Below are 22954 nucleotides of genomic sequence, written 5' to 3'. Positions count from 1 at the left end.
CCAATTCTTTGTTTTAAATAACTTTCAAGTCTCTTGATCAAAAATTATTTTTCAAGACCATATATACAAAACAACAATATATAAAAACAATTGTTAGTGTTATATATATGTATATTTTTTTCCACTCTCTAATTCTTGGTGATTGTTTTTTATTTTAACGGGCTTTCTAAGTGACCATATAACGAGTTTTGGGCCAATGAATCCTAACCCAATTGGGCTTAGGTCATTAAATATAGAGATACTCCTTGGGCTTAATTGTTCAGTCAACTTAGGCTTTATAAGATAGAATCACCTTGAATTTAAGAGTTTTTTTTGGTGGTGCCCATTTTTCACACTCTTCTTTTATAAAGTTAGTTTTTTTTAATATATATATGTGTGTAAGTATATATAGTCTGAAAAAATTGTGTAAATCAAGATAACCTGAAAAAAATATTTTCAACTCTAAGTTAAGCATGTAAAAAATTCATTATTTTTAATTAAAAAAAATCTAAGGTAAGACTTAAGTAAAATATACTAGTTGAAAAATCATTTCTTAAGAACTTTATTTGGAGAAAAATCTAAGGTAAGACTTAAGTAAAATATACTAGTTGAAAAATCATTTCTTAAGAACTTTATTTGGAGTTATCATAAAAGGTGAACTTGAATATGTCACTAACTAAGAATTAGAAAATTTAAAATCTATCAATTTGATCAATTATTACTTAACTCTATTAATTTGGCAAGTGACAATATTTTTATAATAATTGTTTTTAACAAAAAGAAAGAAAAATGCAATTAAAAAGGTAAAATAAAGAGGAAAATATGTATTTCTTACCCCCACACCTAAATTTTGCATTGTCCTCAATAGGAAAATATGTATTTCTTACCCCCACACCTAAATTTTGCATTGTCCTCAATGCAAATTCGCTGAAGCATAAAGTAAAGCAGATAAAATAAATTTTGCATTGTCCTCAATGCAAATTCGCTGAAGCATAAAGTAAAGCAGATAAAATTGAAGAACTTATAGTTGTTCGGTTAACAATAATGATAATGATCTGCAATTACTGTTAGTATGAGGATGAAGAAATCAAATAAGAGGAAAATTGTAACTAATTATTTATTTTTTTATTTTATTTTTTGTTTTAACCTATGTTACTTATTCAAATTTTTGTTATGTTTTTTTTTAATAAGAAACAAAAGATATTTTTTTTAAGAAACAAAAGAAAAATTAGTTTTTTTTTACTGATAATGAGGTTCATGAAGAACCAACACCTCTTCCTCTCCGAGCGTAGAAAATTCTAAAAATGGTTTCAGACGTTGACCATTTATTTTAAAAATATTACCATTTTTAGGATTTTCTATCTCGACAGCTCCATGTGAAAAAACCTGTTTGACAAAAAATGGACCTGTCCATCTTGATCTTAATTTTCATGGAAAAAGATGCAATTTTGAATTGTACAATAAAACTTTTTGTCCTTGAGAGAAATTTTTTCGCAAAATTGATTTGTCATGAAAAATCTTTGTTTTCTCTTTGTAAATTTTTGAGTTTATGTATGCATCATTTCTAATTTCTTCCAACTCATTTATTTGGAGCAATCTGTTTTTACCTGCCGAGTCTGAGTCAAAATTCAACTGTTTTATTGCCCACATTGCTCGATGTTCTAATTCTACTAGTAGGTGACAAGCTTTCCCGAATACCAGTCTGTATGGTGACATCCCCAAATTAGCCTTGAAAGCTGTTCTATATGCCCACAGAGCATCATATAATTTTACAGACCAATCTTTTCTGTTATGATTAACTGTTTTTTCTAAGATTTGTTTGATCTGCCTGTTTGTGACCTCTACTTGTCCACTGGTTTGGGGGTGATAAGGAGTTGACAATTTGTGTGTGATTGAATATTTCCTCATCAAAGCCTCAAAAGAACAGTTACAAAAATGTGTACCGTTATCACTGATGATTGCTCGTGGTACTCCAAACCGGACAAAAATGTTCTCTTTCAAAAACTTGACAACGACCTTGTTGTCATTAGTTTTGCAAGCTACCGCCTCAACCCATTTTGACATGTATTCAACGGCTACTAGAATATAGACATTTCCAAAGGAATTTGGGAATGGTCCCATAAAATCGATACCCCACAGATCAAAAAGTTCAACGGATAAGATGGGTTGTAAGGGCATCATATTTCTTCTAGTGACCTTCCCTAAAAGCTGACAGCGGTTACAGGTTTTGCAAAACTCGAATGAATCCTTGAAGAGAGTGGGCCAATATAGCCCAGACTGGAGAACTTTTCCAGCTGTTTTTCTTGGGCCAAAGTGGCCCCCACATGCTTGTTCATGATAAAATGATAGAACACTCCTAGTTTCTTCTGTGGGAACACACCTCCTAAAGATCTGATCAGGACAGTATTTGAATAGATATGGATCATCCCAGTAAAAGTATTTTACTTGGGAGAGAAAACGGGATCTATCTTGTTTGGACCAATGAGAAGGGATCTGGTTCATGACTATGTAATTCACAATGTCAGCGAACCATGGAACAGATTGGATTTTTAGGAGTTGTTCATCAGGGAAATGCTCATTAATCGGAACGGTTGATGTTGGTGCGTTCGGTAATCGAGAAAGGTGATCTGCTACGGGGTTCTCTGCTCCCCTTCTGTCAAGAATTTGAATGTCAAACTCTTGAAGAAGGAGAATCCATCTAATGAGCCGTGCTTTAGCATCCTTTTTGGTCAAAAGATACTTTAGTGCGGCATGATCAGTGAAAACTTTGGTTAAGGAACCGATGAGGTAGGACCTGAATTTTTCTAAGGCAAAGACTACAGCTAAAAACTCTTTCTCTGTGACAGAGTAGTTTTGCTGGGCATCATTCAGAGTCCTACTGGCGTAGTAGATCACATGCGGTTTTCCATCAAACCGTTGTCCTAAAACAGCACCAATCGCAGAATCAGATGCATCACACATCAGTTCGAAGGGTAAGGTCCAGTCCGGTGCATGAATGATAGGAGCTGTGGTTAGCTCCTTTTTCAGATATTCGAAAGCTTTGAGGCAGTCGGGGGAGAAGACAAATGATGTAATGACCAAGAAACGATCTGACATCTTTGACTGTTTTGGGAGGAGGGAGATTGGAAATGAGATCTACCTTAGCTTTGTCCACTTCGATTCCCCTATTCAAAACTACATGTCCTAAGACAATGCCTTGTTTGACCATGAAATGACATTTCTCCCAATTGAGAGTCAGATTTTTCTCCCTACACCGTTCTAGGACCAGTTTAAGATGATGCAAACATTGGGAAAATGTGTCACCAAAAATGGAGAAGTCATCCATGAAAAATTCGAGAAATCGCTCTACCATGTCGGAAAAAATATTGATCATGCAACGTTGGAATGTGGCCGGTGCGTTGCACAGGCCAAAAGGCATGCGTCGGTATGCGAATGTTCCATACGGGCAAGTGAAGGTGGTTTTCTCCTGATCTTCGGGAGCGATAGGGATTTGATTGTAACCTGAATATCCATCCAGGAAACAATAGAACTCGTGTCCTGCTAAACGCTCTAACATTTGGTCAATAAAAGCAAGAGGGAAGTGATCTTTTCGAGTGGCTAAGTTGAGTTTTCGGTAGTCAATACAGACTCGACATCCAGTTTGGATCTGAGTGGGAATCAGCTTATTAGCCTCATTTTGGATCACGGTGATCTCAGATTTCTTTGGAACAACTTGGACCGGACTCACCCATGAACTATCAGAAATGGGATAAATGATCCCATGATCGAGACATTTTAGAATGTCTTTCCTAACGGCTTCTTTCATCACTGGGTTTAACCTACATTGAGCATTGTTCGCGGGAAAAATCGTAGCTTTCTTCATTGATGATTCCATTGATCACTTTGTTAATAGTTTATCGGTTACAAAGATCCGGTCTTTTTATAAGATCCGGTTATAACGAGATCACAAAAAGAAATAAAAATTACAACTTTTCTCTTTTGTCGAACAAATCACGAGCTCCTGTTTTGCGGTCACTCACTTGTGTGAGTTCTTCGCCTGCGACGGGGTTAATCCGTGGACCACCGCGCGATCTAGATCCGGTCGGATCTACGCAGTATGACGGGTATTATTTCGCCAAGGAAATAATAGCCGAGGGTACTATTTCGCCAAGGAAATAGTAGCCTTTAGTTCTCGGGATCAAAGGCCAAGCTTTGATCCGGAGGATGACTACGTAGATCTGAGATCCGCTCCTCTCGAACTCTTGCCTTATTTGGCGTTGACGATCGCCGAGCACCAAATCTGGACCACCTAGGTGGCTCGGCCGAGCCACCACTTGGTGGCTCGGCCACCGAGCCACCTTGGTGGCTCGGTGAGCCGCCCTCCAGGTGCTTGTTGATTTGCCGTTTTGTATCCGTTTTCCGGTTCTGTGGTTGATTTATCCGGACTTGATTCATTGACCTGATTTGGCAGTAAATCCGGATCCTGATTTGGTAGTAAATCCACTTTTGGGTTCGAGTCCGAAACTGATCTCGATTCGATCTCGATTCGTCTGAGTTCGAATCTGTTCTATGGTTGGATGACTCGTTGACTCCCCGAACCGTTGGTTTGATTCCGCACGCGAATGGATGCATTCCGTTGCTTGCGTGTGGTTCGTTAGCTTCGTAGCCTCGTTAATCCGCTTCGTCGCGTATCACTTGGCTTCGGTGTTGTGGACTAACAGTCGTGTTTAGATACGTCGCCCGATGGTCGGTTTGTCGAATCGGCGTCGTCGAGCTGTGTTAAGGGACCTATAGGCAGTTTTATACGCCTACAAGCATCTCTAGTAGGTTTGGCATCATCTATCAAATGGATTCGGTGTTGTACAATGGTTGGACTAATCCCTTTGATATCAGCCATGGTCCATCCAATGGCTTCCCTATTCTCTCTTAAAACAGCTAAGAGAGCTTCCTTTTGACCGGTAGTCAACTCAGAAGAAATGATAACTGGTAAAGACTCATTCTCCCCTAAGTAGGCATACTCTAGATTTTCGGGTAGAGGTTTGAGCTCTAACTTAGGGGGTTCCTCCACAGATGGGCGAAGCTGGACTCGGGGTTCTATCTCTAAAGGTTCTCGTTGCCAGCCAACAGCAAAAACATGATTGACCAGCGGTTCTATCTCAAGTTCGTCATCAGAAAGCTCCTCAATCATTAAATCAGATGCATTTGAATCAGACTCACACTCTCCCTCTTGTTGTTCACTGGATATTCCTTGAATGAAATTCACTTCCATGGGTTCATCAGATGGATCACTAGGCTGTCTCCCTAAGTTGAAGATATTGAGGTCAACAGTCATATTCCCAAAAGATAGTTTCATCTGACCGGTTCTACAGTTTATCAAAGCATTTGAGGTGGCTAAGAACGGTCTTCCTAGAATGACGGGGATTTGACTTTTGAGATTGGAAACGGGCTGCGTTTCAAAGACAATAAAATCAACAGGGAAAATGAACTCTCCAACTTTGATCAGAACATCCTCTACCTCTCCTTTGGGAATTTTTACAGATCTATCAGCTAACTGTAGAGTGCATCTTGTAGGTTTAAGTTCTCCTACACCTAGCTGTTGATAGACTGAATAAGGAAGGAGGTTGACGCTGGCTCCCAAGTCTAGAAGTGCCTTATCAATGTGAGTGTTACCTATGACGCATGGAATTGTGGGACAACCAGGGTCCTTGTATTTCAACGGCATGGGTTTCGAAAAAATTTCACTGAGGTTGGTAGCTAAGAAGACTTTCTTGGGGACGTTGGTGGTTCTTTTCGTAGTGCATAAGTCCTTCAAGAACTTTGCATAAGAAGGAATTTGTTCGATTGCATCTAGGAGAGGGATGTTGATCTTGACCTGTTTAAACGTTTCTAGGATTTTCTCAACCTGCGGGGAGTTTTTCCTAGGTTTGAGTCTATCTGGAAAGGGGGCAACGGGCCTATACCTATCTAGATCAGGCTCAATCTCAAGTTCAGCATTTTGGTCATCGGAAGGAATTGCTTCATCGGAAGGAGGGTTTTGAATGGGAGAAGGGGTTTGATCCGGTGGCATTCTAACCTGATTGTCTATTTGTTTTCCTGATCTCAGAGTGTGAATTGCATTCAGTTGAGTTGGATTGTTGGAACTGGATCCAGTGTCTTTAGGGTTTGCAATAGGTTGACCAGGGAATTTTCCTTTTTCTCTCTCACTCACGGCAGCGGCTAATTGCCCAAGTTGGGTTTCTAACCGGGCTATGGCTTGTGTGTTCGAGTTGAGCACTTGGCCGGTGGTTTGCATGAATGAATTTAGAGTGGTGGATGATTGGGTCAACATGTTGGTAGTTTGTGTAGAAACTTTGATCATAGCTTCTAAACCCTTTTCTAAGACACTTAAACATTTGTCATGATCAGAATTTGATTGATTTGTGGGCTGGTGAAGATGAGGATGTTGGTTTGGAAAAGGTGTGTTAGAAAAATTGTTCGGTGCATTGAACGGGACAGTGTTTCCCCTCGGGAATTGTGGGTTTGATGCGGGAATGAAGTTTTGATTTCCGGGAGAGTTCCCTTGGTTCCAAGCAAAGTTGGGATGATTTCTCCAACCAGGATTGTAGGTTGGAGAAAATAGATCATTTCTAGGGCGCTGGAATGCAGCGTTCATCTGTTCTAAAGCATGGTTGTTTCCTAGAAGAGGACATTCCTCTGAAACGTGGGTAGGAGACTGACAGTTATGACATCCCGGGGCAGAAATATGATTGATTTGAGCTGGAGCTCGTTCCTTAACTTCTAAGGCTTCTAACCTCCGCATAATCGTCGCCATCTTCGCTTCAGATGCAATGTTTGACTCCAGGGAGAGACCACTAGACTTAGACTGTGAAACAGATGAAACCCTGTCATCACAGTGTTCCCACTGCATTGTTTTCTCGGATAAACTCTCTAGAAATTCCCAAGCTTCATCGGTGTTTTTCCTCATAAAATCTCCCTGACACATCGATTCTAAAGATGTTTTTGAAGAATAGTCCAATCCTTCATATATGACTTGGCACAATCGCCATTTTTCTAGACCGTGATGAGGACATTGGATTAAAAGATCATTAAATCGGTCGAAATATTTCCAGAATGGCTCTCCCGGGACAATTTTGAAATTCTGAATGCTGTTCCTAAGCTTTACCGTTTTGTGAATAGGGAAAAATTTCTTGAGAAAAACGGTGACAAATTCCTCCCAAGTTGAGATAGAATTTATCGGTAAGCTGTACATCGGTAAGCTGTACAGCCATTTTTTAGCTTTGTCCTTTAGAGCAAATGGAATAAATCTAAGCTTAATCGCATCTTCGGTTAATTCTCTCATTTTTATCATAATACATACTTCCTCAAATTCCGAGATAAATATATATGCATCTTCTGTTTCATTACCTAGGAATTTGGGAAGCATGTTTATGAAATGCGATCTAAGCTCGAAATTTGCTCCATTTACTTCGGGGAGTCTTATGCAAGATGGAATTGCATTTCTGGTGGGGTAACACATATCCTGAAGAACTGGTTGATTTGTCATTTCTTGGATTGGTTCAACACGGATTAAGCGATGAAAATTATCCTGAACCCAAAATTGCATACACCCAATTTTTTTTTTTTATAAAAAGAAAGAAAGAAAATTAGTTTTTTTTAAGGAAAGAAAGAATGAAAATTAGTTTTTTTTATATGAGAAGATAAAGAAAAAGAAAAATCCTAATTAAAACAAATCAAGGCAATCACTTTTCAATCAACTCTAACTCTAGGGTTTAGCCTAACTTCACTAGACCAGCTCCTAACCAAAAATTCCTACAGTGAAAAGATCAAAGTTTTACCCAGGTAGTTAGCCAGTTAAGGATAGTACTAGAGGGTGATCAAAGATCAATTAAGTACCTCTTTCCTTGCGGAGCGCTTTACGCAACCCCTAAACCTTGCCTTAGACACCAACTATTCTGAGAAAACTTAAACCGTTCACTTAAGGATTTCTTGTTCCTTATTGAGCTCGAATCCTTAGGGGCCAACGTCTAATGAGTTTTAGAAGGCTAGGGTTTGTGAAGTGAGGAATTAGTGATTTGTGGGCTAAGGAAAGGGTGATGAAATCCCTTACCTTATCTTGATTGGGGTTTTGCCCTTAAGAATGATTTAAGTGTGTGCCAAATCAAGTGCTACAATCACTTTGGTGAATTCCTACACTATATGAAATGCAACCCTAGAAATTAAAAGCGACTAAAAAGGATGATAAAAAAGAAAATCTTTATATTTTTTAATTATGGTCAACAACAATCAAATGTGAAAAGATGACTCATGTTTGAATTTATTATCTTGTTAGTTAATGTCCAAGTGAAAGATGAATTTTATTATGGTCAACAAAAATAAAATCTTTTTTTTAAAAATCCTAATTGTCTCTAATTGTGAAAAAGTAGCTAAAGGGTGGAATTAAAAACTAGAAAGAAGACTTACCCGAAAGCAATGCTCCAAATTCTTGATCTTCAATCCAAGATTTTCAAGCTCCAAGCGGTTCCTTCACAAGAAAAATACACAAGTTAAAGAATCAAGTTAATAAAATCCTATTTTAGCACCTTCCCCGGCAACGGCGCCAAAAACTTGATGCGGCATAATTATGTACCAAAATTGCAAGTGCACAATTTATCAAATTGAATTTTAGAGGAGAGAAAGAAGAATCAAAGAATAAATAAAATCACGAGGCAAGAAATATGAATTAATAAAATCAAGAAATAAAACCAAAAATGAAAAGAAAATTTAAGAAAGTTAAGATGAAGGATTCAAAAGAGGTAAGAAATCTAGAATATAATCCACTAACCAATTTCAATTACAAAATATAAACTATTCTCTTTTTATCATATTTCAACTTAGATTTATTAAGCATAGATTATCAAACCATTTAAGGAAAGTGTAACCTATCAAATTATCATCTAAATCAAAATTACTATTCATGATAAGAACAACAACATGATAATAATCCTAGAATTCATAAGCATAACATATCAAACCATTTAAGATAAGCATAGATTATCAAATTCTTCTTCTACCGATTAGTTCTCTAGTTGATTATCCTAAACATGAACAATTTAAGTACAAGCATAGATTATCAAATTCTTCTTCTACCGATTAGTTCTCTAGTTGATTATCCTAAACATGAACATTTTAAGTGCAAGAGAATAATTCATACAATATAAAGGAAATTAGACTAGTTTCATATAATTCTAAACTTCCTACAAAAATTAAATTCACATCTTTAAGAAATGAAAACAAGAAAAAGAACTAATTACAAAAATAAAAAGAAAAGAAAAATCTAAACTATGAACAAGAAATAAATCTAATTACAAAGAAAATAAAAATCTAAACTACAAAATAAATTGCAAAAATCTAAACTACAAGCATAGAAATAAATCTACACTAATAAGCAATAAAAAGGAAATAAAAGAGAAAAAGGAAAGAAAATGCAAACCTCTAAATAATTCTTCATCTCCATCTTCATCATCCAAAAGAGGAGAAAGAACAAATTTAAAGAGGAAAAATTATTATTATTAATTGCAACTAAAGTTACAATTTTTGGAAGGCCTTCTCAATTAAGAGTAGCCCTCCTCTCCAAAAGGAGTTTACAAAATTTTCACACACCTAACCCCTTACTCTCAACCCCTATTTATAGTAATCTTCAATGAATATGAGCCATTGGATTTGTCTTGAGCCCCAAGCAACAATCTCCACCTTTGATTTATTTGATTTTCAAAAGAAATTCAAAATCCAATTTGTAGTAGAACTCAAGTCCAAATCCGGAGAAGCCCATTTGATTTAGAAAAAAAAATGAAACATAGCAGGTCCGGTCCATTCTTCAATCTGCAGCGACCCATGTGGAGGAGCTTCATTTGATTTCAAAAAGAAAATGAACAAAGCGGCCCAAGTCTGCAGCACAAGTCCACTGGAATTTCCCATTCATTCTCAAAACCGAAATTCAAGCACCTGGCCCAAGTCTACAGCACAAGCCCACACACATCCGGTCCACATGATTCCCAACTCCAAAGTCCATTGAATTTGATTAAATTCTTAGCTCATGTCTGGTCCCCTTTCATTGCATGTGATCTCCATTTCGTAATCTTTTGCATAAAAGCCCTATTCATTTCACTCTTTGCATTCAAGTCCATTCCAATTCTTTGGGCCTTTTAAAATTCAATTATTTGAATTTCTCTTATTTCTTTATTGCTCAAGGGCCTTTGTTGAGAGATGGGATTTTTGGGATTTATTCTTCATTAACTTGTAATTAAAAATAAAAGCAATTATTAGTGGTATATTTATTCATATAAAATAGATAATGAGGGTATAACATTGTAATAAAAATGTAATTATCAATCATTTTGAATATTTTTTTCTCACATTGATGTAAATTGACCTATTTTCCATTTCGCCCAGTTCTTTAAACTTTACAGTTTTTATAGACATATTACTTTAATTTCAAACTTTTCAATTTCTCAATATTTTTTCACATATAACTTTATTTTCAATGGTTTTTATGATAAAACGACTTTCAAATAATTTTCAAATATCATTTTTACTTGTTTACATTTTTCCCAAACCTTTCATTTTTTCAAGTTTATTTAAATTCTCGTTGTTCTTTAACATTTCACTTTAATTTTTAAATTTTATTCATTTTGAAATTACTTCAGCAGTTTAAATAAAAAAATATAACTTCTACCAAATTTTCAAATGCCATTTCCACATGTTTACATTTGTCAAGCTTTTTGTTTTCTCATATTTTTTCCAATTTCTCAAACACTTTAGACATTTCATTTGAATTTTAAAACTTTCCCATTTCTCAAACATTTTTTCACTTTGACAATAGTTTACTTGTTTTGCTTTCGCTTAGTCATCTGAACTTTCCTATTTCTCAAACTTTTTTGAAAATTTCACTTTAATTTTCATTTTTTGATTTCGCAAATCCTATTTTCAGATTCTTCTTTTAATTTCAAACTTCCAATTTCTCAATATTTTCCGGTTTGTTTAAGATTTCAGTTTAATTTTTGAGTTTGTGTAATACAACTTTGTTTCATGCGAATAATTGTGTAATACAACTTTGTTTCATGCGAATAAAAAGATTTTACAATATCTTTTTTGTCTCACTTAAGATAAGCTGACAGGTCGACTTGTTTTGCATTTCACTTAGTTATCTAAACTTTGCAATTTGTTGGACATAAGATAAGCTGACAGGTCGACTTGTTTTGCATTTCACTTAGTTATCTAAACTTTGCAATTTGTTGGACATTTCACTTTAATTTTCAAACTTGTTTTGCATTTCACTTAGTTATCTAAACTTTGCAATTTGTTGGACATTTCACTTTAATTTTCAAATATCACAATTTCTAAAACCTTTTTTAAGTTTTCATTTTTCCAATTTCTCAAGCTTTTTTGACCTTTTTAACTTCTATTTTAAAACTTTCCAGATTCTTTGAAAAGTTGTCAACGATAAAATAATAAAATGAATCCCCCAAAATTTTCTAATACAATTTTTCTATGTTTACATTTTCTAAACCTTTCATTTTTTTTTTCTATTTTTTTCAAGCTTATCAATTTCTCAGACTTTTTGACATTTCACTTTAATTTTAAAACTTCAATTTCATTGCCTTAAAAAATTTACAATTTCATAAGATTTTCAACAATCTAAATAATAAAATAACTTTCACCAAATTTTCAAGTACCGTTTTCTCACATTTAGTTTTTTCAAACTTTCCATTTTGTTTTGCTTGTTTTCAAAAATTTCTAATTTCTCAAACTCTTTTGACATTTCTCTTTAATTTCTAAAATTCTCAAGTTTTCATAACTTTCCAATTTCTCAAACATTCTTGAGATTTCACGGTAATTTTGAAACTTTACAATTTCTCATACTTTCATGTTTTCAAATTTTTACAACTTTTTTAAAAAAATTCTCACTCTGTCATAAGTTGACTTGTTTTCCTGTCGCCTAGTTCTCTAAACTTTAAAGTTTTTATGGAGATTTCAAACATCCTAATCTCTCAAACTTTACAATTTCTCAAAAAAAATTCACATTTAACTTTTAATTTAATACTTACCATTTTCTTTGAAAAGTTGTCAACGGTTTATATGATAAAATGTCTCACAACCATTTCTGCATGTTTACATTTTCCAAAGCTTTCATTTTTTTCAAGTTTATTAATTTCAACTTTCCAATTTCTCAAACTTTTTTGACATTTCACTTTAATTTTACAATTTTGAAAGATATTTAACAGTTTAAATATAAATAACTTTCACCAAATTTTTAAGTACTATTTTTTTCATGTTTTCATTTTTCAAACTTTTCATTTATTTTTTCTTGTTTTTGACAATTTCCAATTTCTCAAACTTCTTTGGCTTTTCTCTTTAATTTTTAAAGCTTTTTAAGTTTTCATTTATAAAAGTAAAGAAGACTTGATATTATTGATAATGATGGTTATATAACTTATAATAGCTGGAAATGAGGAAATGATAATTATATGCTACCTAATATAAAAGATGTGGTATCAAGAGAATATATACTACTTTATTTAACACGTTATACAAAAATTTTAAACGAAGTCTGTAAAACTAAACACGTTATACAAAAATGCCAAAGGCCAACCGATAGTAAAATCAATCAACCATATATGCATCTCAACCTACTCCTATATGGAAAGTCATAACAATTGACCAAAAAATAAGCATAGGCTAATACCAAATAACCACGTGCATTAATCCAATCAACAATTAGTATGTGAGCAACCATACAAAAGGATATATTCCATCAGAACAAACTTACACATAGTTAATATAATTTTATTATATGAAAAATACGCAGCGAATAATGTACAAATTCACCACTTACCTTAAACCAACCAACAATCCAAGTTCAACACTTATGACGCTTTTATGAAATCCCTAGGAATCCCTAAAGATTTAAAAAAACAATCATTAATACTACTACATATTCTACCCTCATAACCTACTAACTGACTAACATACATACGAGATCATAATTGTCATTCAATCAAGCCTACATAGTTTATTGAGAAACTGGTTGTGCATTCTCATCGTTTTTTTTATATAAAAAGCAAGGACCTGGACCTGCTATAGGTCTGGGTCAGTTAAAGTGAACTTGATCTAGATACTATTGTAGTTAACTAGGGGTATGGCCGGTGGCTCCATGAAAAGTCCTTCATAATATGAACCGATTATTAAAGAAAAGGAAAGGATAATACATTGATTAATTTTTTGATCCCAAAAAAAAATCCTGTTGATCCTTATAGGATGATCGCCCCCCTCCCCTCCTATTTTTTTTTTTTTTGAGAGCGGCGGGAAACAGAGATGGGAAGAAGAAGAGAAAGCTGACAGGAAAAGAAGTAGGGTTTGGGTATTTATAAAGGTCCCTTTTTGCTATTAGAACCCTCTAAATAATTTTACATAAAAGCCCATATACTTTTCCTTATATATATCTATCTTAAAACTTAGAATTATTACACAAGTTGCATAGATGGTTGTTACGAGAAGTGGTTGAAGCTAGTCTTGAAGCCGCTGAGGGAAAGTACGGAGTGTGGCGAAACCCCATTGGCGGCCTCTAGATCTTGGAACAAGAAAAAGGTCTCACTAGGATGAAGAAGAGGGCTCTGATACCATGATAAATATAAAAGAAGACTTGATATTATTGTGGATGATGGTTACATATGCAAGCTGTAGACTAAACATGGAAAGTCCGAGTAAAATCAGAAAATAAAGAAGAAAATTTGGAAATGATATCCTTTCTTATACATGATTATATGCTACTTCATATAAAAGATGTGAAGATATATATACTATTGTATTTAACGTTCATAACATTCCAACTTTCAAACATTCTTGAGATTTCACCTTAATTACTCTACCAATTTCTCAAACTTTTTCCAAGTATTCATAACTTTACAACTTTGTAATTTTTTTCTCACTTTGACAGAAGTTGACTTGTTTTCCATTTCACCTAGTTCTTCAAATGTTACAGTTTTTGTGGACATTTTGAACTTCCCAATTTCTCTAATTTTCTAATTTCTCAAACATTTTTCGCATTGAACTTTTATTTTAAAACATTTTATTTTCTTTTAAAGCTGTCAACGATTTATATGATAAAACGACTTTCACATAATTTTCAAATGTCCCAATTTCTAATACCTTCAAGTTTTCAAACCTTCCAATTTCTCAAACTTTTTTAGATTTAACTTCTAGTTTTGAACTATCCATTTTCTTTGAAAAATTTGTCAATGGTTAAATTAATAAAATCAATGCCCCTAAAATTTTCAAATACCATTTTGACGTGTTTATAGTTTTCCAAACCTTTCATATTTTTTTGAAGCTTACGAATTTCTCCAACTTTTTTCACATTTCACTTTAATTTTAAATTTTTCCAATTTTGTAAGATTTTCAACGGTTTACATAATAAAATAACTCCCATCAAATTTTCAAGTTCTATTTTTCCATTTTCTCAAACTTTTTTCATTTTTTTTAAAAATTTCCAATTTCTCAAAACTCCTTTAACATTTCCCTTAATTTCAAGCTTTCATGTATTCATAACTTTTCAATTTCTGAAACATTTTTGAGATTTCATTTTAATTTTCAAACTCTCCTATTTCATAAACTTTTTTGAGATTTCACTTTAATTTTTTAACTTTCCAAATCCTCGAAACTTTTCCCCCCATTTTTGACACAAGTTGACTTGTTTTGCTTTTTCTTTAGTTTCTCCAAACATTCCAAATTCTCAAACTTTTTTGAGATTTAACTTTAACTTTCAGGCCATCCAATTTTTCAAATTCTTTTTTTTTTAGAGTTCACTATCCTCTTAAAACTTTCTTTAAGTTTTCAAACATTTTTGACATTTCACTTTAATTTTAAAATTTTCCATTTTTGAAAGATTTTCAAGGGTTGATATTAAAAAATAGCTTCTACCATATTTTTAAGTTCCATATTCTCACGATTATATTTTTCAAACTTTAAAGTTTTCATATCTTCCGAATTTCTTAAGCATTCTTCAGATTTAACTTTAATTTTCGGACTTATTTTCCATTTCGCCCAATTATTTAAACTTTATAGTTTTTATAGACATTTTACTTTAATTTTCAAACTTTCCAATTTCTCAATCTTTTTTTACATATAACTTTATTTTAAAACTTTCCATTTTCTTTGAAGTCTATGGTTTTTATGATAAAACGACTTTCAAATAATTTTCAAATACCATTTTTACGTGTTTACATTTTTCCCAAACCTTTCATTTTTTCAAGTTTATTTAAATTCTCATTGTTCTTTAACATTTCACTTTAATTTTTAAATTTTATTCATTTTGAAATTACTTCAGCAGTTTAAATAAAAAATATAACTTCTACCAAATTTTCAAATACCATTTTCACATGTTTACATTTGTCAAACTTTCTGTTTTCTCATACTTTTTCCAATTTTTTAAAACTTTCCAATTTCTCGAAATCTTTAGACATTTCATTTGAATTTACTTTTTTGAGCGTTTACTTTAACTTTCAAACTTCCAATTTTTTAAATATCTTCTTTTTTTTCACTTTAACTTAAGTTTACAAGTAGTGTTGTTTTGCATTTCACTTAGTTCTCTAAACTTTACAATTTTTTTGGACATTTCATTTATATTTTCGAACTTCCTAATTTCTCAAACTTTCTTTAAGTTTTCAAACTTGCCATTTTCTCAAACTTTTTTAACATTTAACTTCTATTTTAAAAGTTACCATTTTTTTGAAAAGTTATCAGCGGTTTATATAATAAAATGACTTCTAATTTTGAAATTATTTCAGCAGTTTAAATAATGAATTAACTTCCCCCGGATTCGCAAATATCATGTTCCTCTTTACATTTTACAAACTTTCCAATTTCTGAAAACTCGTTTGACATTTCACTTTAATTTCTCAGACACTTTAGATATTTCATTTTAATTTTCAAACATTCTCATTTCTCAAACATTCTTTTCACTTTGATAATAGTTGACTTGTTTGGCTTCCGCTACGTTATTCGAACTTTCCTATTTCTCAAACTTTTTTTTTGAGATTTCACTTCTATTTTCAAACTTGCCAAATATAAAAATTTTAAGGAAAAATTGCTTCAAGGCCCCAAATTTGAAAATACAATGTGCAACAGCCCCATGTACTTTTAAAGTTTGGTATAAACCCAAAATACACTCCAAAACTTCATTTTAGCCCCTCCAGCTCACTCAACCCGCAGAATCCCGAATCTACCCTTCCCGCCCACTCTGCTACAGCCATCGTGCGTTGGTAACGGTGCCACCCACTCCGCTACTATCGAGGCGCTCTCTCTCTCTCTCGTCTCTCTCCCTCCCGCACTCTGTCTCTGGCTTACTCTCCGGCGAAAAACCAAAACCGCTTCTAGGGTTAGGTCGAAACCAGTTCGCAGATGGAGAAAAAATCGGCGAACGAATACGAAGTGGTTCACCATCCTCCGCCGCCGCTGCAACGTCAGGAAGATGCACCAATGAACGACGAGCGAGAAGACTCGCCGTCGCCTTCCAAGACCGACGAAGATCCTCCCTCGCCTTCCAAGACCGACGAAGACCCCCTTTTGCCATCTGAGACCGACCGTGGCACCGATTCTCTCACATCCTCCCCTGCCTCCAAGTCGTCGTCCACCCATGCGTCATCATCAGGGAATGGCAGCACCGATGAAGCCACCCAAACGTTGTTGAGTTTCCAGATGGGTGTAAGGAGAAAAAGAAAAATTACAAGTTCACTAAACGCACCACAGAAATCCATAAAGAAGTAAGATAATGTTATATGTTATATTTTCCAATTTACATAGATGTTAAGGGATTGAAGTTGAATTGTGAACTATATGCCTGGACATTGGTTGAAGGACATGTTAGCTGATACCTTAATGTTAAATGTGAACTATATACCTCTTATTAATGTTAAGTTTGGCTGTTAAGTGTTAAGGTTTATAGCGTAACTGTTACAGTTCATTGTTGCATGTTAACTATTGGATGTTGGATGTCAAGTGTTGTTGATGTTAAATGTTTAATTATAATACAGGAAAAAGTCAGGTGCTGCTAAAATTAGACCCACTGCAAGTTTCTCCGCATATTGTAAATTTATGAAAGTCCTCGAACCGAGAATGCGGCAGTGTCATTGGGATGCATACCAAGGGTGTACATTCCAGCATTATGTAAAGTTTGGCCCCCCAGCAAAAGATCGACCCACGCTGGAACTTGTATTGAGACACTATAAGGGTAATGAAGTGGCGTTTTCTCTGCCCGATGCCGAAAGTGGGAGAGAAAAGGTTGTTAATTTTGATATGGACTGGGTGCATGAACATACAGGTTTCCCAATTGATGGGGAAATAATTTACAATAATAGAGATCCTTTCCCTAGGCTTTGGGTGGAGTATTTTGATGAACATTTTACTAGAACCACAAAGAAATCAACAAAGAATATGCGGTGATATGTGGAAGAGCTACTGCAATCTCTTGTTGAATCAAGAAAGAAGAAGGATATTGAAGATTTTGTGTTACTGCAGATACTTTATCAATGTTCATTGATGTGGTGCCCTAGCAGTGTCCAAGGCATCCCAAGGCTCTTGTTCAAATATGTTGATTCAATTGAAAGAGTGAGGAATGTGGCCTGGGGGAAATACATCTATGATCAGACGAAGAAAGGAATTAAGATAGCCAGGGAAGGTCTGCACAGGTCAGGAATAAGCTATGTACCTGGATGCATGCCTTTGATCCCTGTAAGTTGGATTAATCTGTGCATGTGAACGCTTGCTTGTTTTCTGTCAACTTACGTCAAGAAACCATTAAGGCTTACTGGTTCATGTTAACTATTCTAAGGATCTTGTTAACTATATTTCGGTTCATGTTAACTTTAGTGTTTCCAGTATTAAAGTTGGTGTTGTCAGTGTTAACTATATTGCAAGATGAGTTGTGTTAACTATATTCATGTTTAAAAGATTAGTATTGCATACTAACATGTATTAATTGTTTGCAGCTATGGTATTATGAAATGACGGGGATTAAAAGATATGCCTTGAGCAATAGATCCAAACCACCCCTCACTAACTGGGTGAAGATTGGTGAGAAGTATGGATCTTTTAGAAATAGAACAATAGTTGCCAAGGCTGCAAAAGCTAGCATCCAGGTTGTACAAAAACCAATAGCTGAAATTGGCCCATCCGATGAGAAATATCCAATCAGAAGGCCATTGATGAGGCTTAGAAGGGAAGGGATTGTACCACAATTACCAGTCGTACATAGGGAGGCCAAGAAAGCAGCAGTAAGGAAGAGGAAGATTGAAGAAGAAAAGAAGGTTGAAAAGAAGGAAGAAGAGAAGGAACATGAGAAGAGATGGTCAATAGGTTTGGTAAGTTCTAAGGTGCTAAATATTATCACAAGAATACATAACATGTTAGCAACAATAGATAACATGTTTTCTACAACAGTTAACATGTTAGCAACAATAGATAACATGTTTTCTACAAGAGTTAACATGTTTGCACAAGAGTTAACATGTCAGCAACAAGAGTTAACATATTAGCAACAAAAGTTAACATGTTTCGATAAGAGTTAACATATTATCACAAGAGTTAACATGTTAGCTACAAGAGTTAACATGTTACCAGAGAGAGTTAACATGTTAGCAGCAAGAGTTAACATGTTACCTATAGATGATTGAAGAACCTTTAATTATCTGTGTCAATTGTGGACCACTTACTATTAACCTTTATAAACTTGATTTTAACTCTTTGTTATTTCTAAATTATAGATAATGTCAAAAGCCATTGATGAGGCTTTCGAAAGGGAAGATGAGATTGAAACGTTACCGGTTGAGGAGCAACTGCAATTTTGGAGAAATGCTGCTAAAGTAAACCAGAGACTTTGCCGTACACTGAGGGTCTCGAAGAAATTGTATTGTCAAACTTTCATGGACGAGATTCGTAGACTTAACGAAAAGGTTAAGGGGTTGGACGAATCTTGTGACATAGTAGATCCCTTGATTTTAAAGAACAATGTGAAGAAGCTTATTGCACAGCAGCTGAAAGGAAACCCTACAGTGGAAGAAGAAGAAGAGGACAAGCATGAAATCGATGGAGAGGACAACTATGGAGAGAGAGACGACGTCACCATGAATGAAGGTGTCGAGGAAATGGGCAAGAACGAAGAGAGAGAAGAAGTGACCAAGGATGAGGAGGACAAGCAGATGGTTGAGGATGAAGAGGGCTCGAAAGGAGAGAGAGACGATGTTACCAAGAATGAAGTTGTCGAGGAAATGGGCAAGAGCGAAGAGAGAGACGAGGTGATCAAGGATGAGGAGGACAAGCAGATGGTGCAGGAGGAGGAAGGTGTGGTTGAGAGAGTTCCACTCAGCGAAGGATCGAAGAGGCCGAGGAAGCCGGTGAGCAAAAAATATGTGGGTTATAGGAGTAGAGCTCCAAGCAAAAGAGCAACCAAGAAAGGTAAACTGGTTAGGACACCATTTACTGAGGATAAGAAACCGAGGGCTAAGGGATTGAAGTTAAAAGATGGTGAGCACAAAGATGAACCCATTGTTGTTGGTGACACCCCAAAGAAAATAACAGTTTACCATGACGACAGTGTTGGCAAGTGGGATGTGCTAAAAAGCACGTATTTAACAGATGTGGATCGTGCTGCCTTAAAAGAGGTGAATGAGGGTATCCCTGATGTAGGCACGTTTAGCTTACGAGTGTTAGATAGCGCTGGGGCTTTTGTACATAACTACAGAATACCAAAAAATGTTGCAGAGAAACTCTCAGCTGAGGAGAACAAATGGCTCGAGCAGTACTGCAAGGAGAAATGTAGCCCGTAAGTGCTGATTTCAAAATGTAAAGCTTTCACGTTTAAATTTAAGCAACAAGGGTTAACATGTTAACCACGAGTGTTAACATGTTAACAACAAGAGTTAACATGTTAGCAACAATAGTTAACATGTTATCCACAAGACTTAACAGGTTAGCGACAAGAGTTAACATGTTATCCACAAGAGTTAACACGTTAGCAACAAGTGTTAACATGTTATCCACGACAGTTAATATGTTAAGTAATTTAATGCTAACTCTTTAATATTAACTGTGAAACTGTGTTTTTTGCTTGTTATGTTTTTGCGTTTAGATGTTACTTTTCATGTTTTAAATTTTAACCCTCCGTAACTTATTTCTTGTTAAGGTACGTATATGTCATAACTACTGATAACAGCGCAATTACATACACGGATCTACTGTATATGATCCGCGGGGGAAGACTTGATGATAAAGTAACAGAGGCACTCTTAGACAGATTACGGCTATGGCTGCAGTTGCCAGAGAACGCTGAATTAAACAAGCAGTACGGGATTGTATCTACATATTTCTGCGTAAGACCAATCCTCATATAATTAGTTAACAGATAAGCTCTTATATTTAACATGTTAACCCGAATAGTTAACATGTTATCCACAAAAGTTAACATTTTTTCCACAAAAGTTAACATGTTATCTATCAGAGTTAACATATAGCCACAAAAGTTCACATGTTATCTACAAGAGTTAACATGTTAGCAACAAGGGTTGACATGTTTTAAACAAAAGCTAACATGTTTTCCACAAGAGTTAACATGTTTTCTACAAGAGTTAACATGTTCTCAACAAGAGTTAACATGTTCTCCACAAGAGTTAACATGTATCCCACAAGAGTTAACATGTTCTCCACAAGAGTTAACATGTATCCCACAAGAGTTAACATGTTCTCAACAAGAGTTAACATGTTCTCCACAAGAGTTAACATGTATCCCACAAGAGTTAACATGTTTTCCAAAAAAGTTAACTATATGAACTTGAATCATGTTCACATATTGAAGGCCGCTATTTCTTAATGTGTTAATTTTGTGTAACAACATTCACTCTATGGAGACCAGGCTCATCTGCGGCTATATGAACTATATGAACTTTATATAAAACAACATATTGCCGCTGGCCGATCAATACTCATATTTCCAATTGTTCGCCATGACCATTGGCATTGTGCCGAAGTTAGATTGAATGAAAATTTAGCGTTGCACTATAGTTCGGTAACTCCCTCTGCTTACCTTGAGCCCGTTAACAAAATTATAAACTTCATGGACCATATGAAGGCCGCATTCGAACTGGAAAAGGTGTGTAGGGCATTTAAATATAAAGAAATCCCATGCGAGTCTCAAAAGGGAAGGTACATTAACATATGAACCTTATTTTATTAAAGAATTTTCGTCTCCAAAACTTACCGTTAAAATGTATTTATGTTTTGTTATTTGTAGCTACGATTGTGGGATATACGTATACCTTTATGTACGGGCTATCCTACAAAAAGATGATGTGCGGCATGTTACGCCCGCCGATGATTCGTCTGCGGTAGTGCGTGCAAGGCTTGCTGCGGAACTAATAAAAGAAGGCTGGGAATTCAGAAATAGAAAGGGCACAATAGCCGTGGAGGCCCCAGAATTGAAAGCGCCTGCATGAGCCGCAAATGTTACAGCCAAAGGAAGAATGCTATGTAGATAAACAACTGTAAACAATCTTCATAATTTTCAGCTTGTGTAGTGTATTAACAGCTAATGAACTAGTGCCCGGAGAAAGTTTATAACATGCTAGATTCGTAAGTTAACAATTATATCATGTCATCTTCACTTGTTAAATATGGAGAAAGTTTATAACATGTCAGGTTCACTTGTTAAATAATACCGTATACGGATAAAGTTAAAATGTTATCCTCAAGAGTTAGCAACAATAGTTAACATGTTACCAACAAGGGTTAACATGTTATCAGCAAGGGTTAACATGTTAGCAAATAAAGTTAACTTGTTTGTAACAAAAGTTAACATGTTTGCAACAAAAGTTAACATGTTTGTGACAAGAGTTAACATGTATGCCACAAGAGTAAACATGTTTGGAACAAAAGTTAACATGTTTGTAACAAGAGTTAACATATTAGCTATAAGAGTTAACATGTTTCTAACAAGAGTTAACATGTTATCCATCATGTTATTTACAAGAGTTAACATGTAATAGGTGTAGCTTAATAACTTACCAAGAAAATTTTATATGTTAACTGTAACTTAACAATCTAACTGAGCAACTTTACAGACCCAAGTAAGATAACATTTTCATTATAATTCACATTGGCATAGATAAACTTCAGTTTATATACACAGTTAACTACAAAAGTATTACATACACCCAGATATGTTTCAGTTCATATAAACAGTTAACTACAAAAGTATTACATACACCCAGATATGTTTCAGTTCATATAAACATGTTACCAACAAGGGTTAACATGTTATCAGCAAGGGTTAACATGTTAACATGTTATCAGCATGAGTTAACATGTTCTCAACAAGAGTTAACATGTATACCACAAGAGTTAACATGTATCCCACAAGAGTTAACATGTTATCAAAGAAAGTTAACATATTTCAACAAAAGTTAACATGTTCTCAACAAGAGTTAACATGTATACCACAAGAGTTAACATGTATCCCACAAGAGTTAACATGTTATCCAAGAAAGTTAACATATTTCAACAAAAGTTAACATGTTCTCCACAAGAGTTAACATGTTCTCAACAAGAGTTAACATGTATACCACAAGAGTTAACATGTATCCCACAAGAGTTAACATGTTATCCAAGAAAGTTAACATATTTCAACAAAAGTTAACATGTTCTCCACAAGAGTTAACATGTTCTCAACAAGAGTTAACATGTATGCCACAAGAGTTAACAAATTCTCCACAAGAGTTAACATGTTTGCAACAAGAGTTAACATGTTTGCCACAAGAGTTAACATGTTTGTCAAAAGAGTTAACATATTAGCTATAAGAGTTAACATGTTTCTAACAAGAGTTAACATGTTATCCATCATGTTATTTACAAGAGTTAACATGTAATAGGTGTAGCTTAATAACTTACCAAGAAAATTTTATATGTTAACTGTAAC

The sequence above is a fragment of the Asparagus officinalis genome, chromosome 7 (assembly GCF_001876935.1).
Source record: "Asparagus officinalis chromosome 7, Aspof.V1, whole genome shotgun sequence".
Taxonomy (NCBI): Eukaryota; Viridiplantae; Streptophyta; class Magnoliopsida; order Asparagales; family Asparagaceae; genus Asparagus; species Asparagus officinalis.
This window is presented reverse-complemented; position numbering follows the sequence as displayed.